Below are 2,943 nucleotides of genomic sequence, written 5' to 3'. Positions count from 1 at the left end.
AAAAGTGAGTTGTAATAAATATATATTAATTAAACCAGAGAAAAGATTAATATACAGCGTAGCTTTTAAAAGGCCACAGAATACTCCTGAAATTGACAATATTCCATCCTTTAAAGAACAGTTCAAACTCAATGATAGTATATTATTGTCACCATGTGAGGAAAAAAATTCTAATGTAGATTTTCCACTTTATGGAACTTCATATTATTGAAATGTTTACTAACTTTGAGTGCTTATTTGAACTGACTTAAATATAAGTGATTTCAAACTTTTCACTGCTGTTAAATCAGAACTGACACATTGCTAACCCTTCAGTAGATTTTCAATGGTTGCATATTATACAGATTTCTACTGCAAATTGGCTGGAGGACTCAAACCACCAGAGAAGTGTTGCTGATGGGTCAGTAGCACAATAGCCTACGAACCACATCAAAACTAGAAAAGAAAAATTCATTTCATTTAAAATATTTTTTTTCTTTAAAGAGGAATAAGAGATGCAAACATACTAGCCAGACAAGTTATGGCAGAAAATTATGTGAACAATAAAGGACTATAAAGAAGATGGAAACAGAAGCTGGAGACTGGAATAAGGAGCTTTCTAACTAGGACGTGTGAAAAGATCCTATGCCTCCAGTCACAGCTGTGACTTCCATGACTTCCTGCTTAAGCCAGAGATGTTCCCTGTGACTGTTGACTGTGATTTTAAGCATCCATCAGAATGCCGGCATGAGTGCATCTCCCCTTACATCATTCTGGGAATAGATGTCCTATGCCAGGCCAAATTAGGGAAAAACAGCAGTGTTTGAGTTGGCCCCACTGAAACAATTAGAGCCAATGAAAGGACAGGAGTCTCTGTTAGTGATGTGTCACACTTGGAGAATGGCTTTTCAGATCAGCAATGAGTATGAGTACTTCTCTGAGTACATGCTCAATGTCAAGGTGGTCATGTGTTTGATGATCTATCAAGAAGCATGAAGAGGTATGAAGAAAATCAGCCCTCGCAACATCATTGTGACCCCTAGCTAAATCCTTGCCCTGGTTTAAAATAAGTGTCTCAACCTCAGACACATTAAACATTTCATCTTGGATGAGTGTGATAAAATGCTTAAAGAACTTAACATGTGTGGGGATATCCAAGAAATGTTTTGCATGACCCTCCATAAGAAGAAGGTCATAATATTCAGTGCTACCTTGAACAAAGAGATTTGTCTAGTCTGCCACAAGTTCACACAAAACACAATGGAGAGATATTGGTGGATGATGGGATGAGGCTGATGCTGCATGAATTGCAGCAGTAATATGTAAAACTGAAGGATAATGAGAAGAACTGGAATCTCTTTGACCTTCTAGATGTCCTTAAGTTTAACCAGGTGGTGATCTTTGTATAGTGTGTGCAGGGAAGTGTTGGCCTGACCTAGTTCCTTGTGGAGCAGAACTTCACAGACATTGCCATCTACCATGAGATACACCAGGAGAGAAACTTTCTCAGTTCAGCAATTCAAAGATTTTCAATGATGTATTATTGTGGCCACCAATCAATTTTGCTGAGGCATCATATTGAGCATGTGAACGCTGTCTTTAACTGTGACATACCTGAGCATTCTGACACTACTTACATAAATGGTCCAGAGCAAGTCAATTGGCACCAAGGGCTTGTCCATCATATTTCTGTCAGATGAAAATGATGTAAGGTTCTTCAATAATGTTAAGGAAAACTTTGAGATCAAGATTAGTGAGCTGAATGATGAGAGACATCTCCTCTTAAATTGAACAGACATGGAAAAAGATTTGCCCTTTCTGGAAAGTGACAGTATGGCCCTTCTTCAGGAGACACAAACAGGCATGAAAGTGAAAGAGACACTACAGCTACCCATTCCTGAACCATCTCCCATACCTTCCCCTTTTGTATCACTACTATTCCTACAACCCTCTACTTGATTTGTCAAAATTTTTAAACAAAACTGAAACTAAAATACATGTGTCTGTGTTATCAGTAAAAAACTAAAATAAATAAAATGAAATAAAATAAAAAAGGAACAGGAAAGGTAAATAGATAAAAGGAATAACAAGCCAAAGATGGTATGAAACACAAAGACAGAAAAGGGGAGGTGGGGATTGAGTGAACTATCAGTGGTCAGAATAATCATTTCCAACAACTTCAATTGAACTTATAAATTTTATTTGCTTATACTTAGTATAAAATTCGTTTATTTATCATATCAACTCTCATCTATCACATGAAAACTATGTGAGGCAAAATCTTAATATATCTTGTATCGTTGTGGGCCATCGAGTTAGAACTAACCCATAGATGAAACTCCAATGGGTATTCATACTCAAAAATCACAACCACACGGGACCTTTGCAAATTCCATAACACTTCAGTTAATATTCTAGAAAAATATTCTTCCCTCAGTTAACTATTCTTCCAAGAAGAGAAGAACAATATTAAAATTAAAATATTTCTAACAAGTAAGGAGATAAAAGTAAAGGAGATTTAAAAAAATTGGGAAGGGTGTACACCAGGGATGTGTCCTGTCTCCATACCTTTTCAACCCGTATGCAGAGCAGATTATCTGAGAGGCTGGGCTCTATGAGGAGAAGCGTGGCGTTAAGATGGGTGGACGATCTATCAACAATCTGCATTATGCAGATGACACAACCCTGCTTGCTGAAACTGAGGAGGACCTCATGCATTCACTGCAGAGGGTCAAGGACTGGACGCTTCAATATGGATTGAGGCTCAATGTCAAGAAGACAAAAATTCTCACCACTGGACCAATCGGTAGCATGAGGATGGATGGTGAAAAGATTGAGATTGTTCACAGCTTCAGTTTGCTCGGCTCCAAGGTCAACACTCTTGGCACCAGTAGCCAGGAAATCAAAAAACGTATTGCGATGGGAAAGTCTGCGGTTAGTGACCTCTCTAAAGTACTCAAGAGC

General features: G+C 38.0%; 1 pseudogene; it reads left to right on the top strand.

Annotated features, from left to right (window-relative positions):
- The first annotated feature begins 624 nt into the window (after positions 1 to 624).
- On the top strand, positions 625 to 1,269 carry LOC102863120 (annotated as a pseudogene).
- Positions 1,270 to 2,943: the final 1,674 nt, after the last annotated feature.

This window comes from Elephantulus edwardii, unplaced genomic scaffold, assembly GCF_000299155.1.
Source record: "Elephantulus edwardii isolate Elephantulus edwardi_28Jun2011 unplaced genomic scaffold, EleEdw1.0 scaffold00107, whole genome shotgun sequence".
NCBI classification, from domain to species: Eukaryota; Metazoa; Chordata; class Mammalia; order Macroscelidea; family Macroscelididae; genus Elephantulus; species Elephantulus edwardii.
This window is presented reverse-complemented; position numbering and strand designations above follow the sequence as displayed.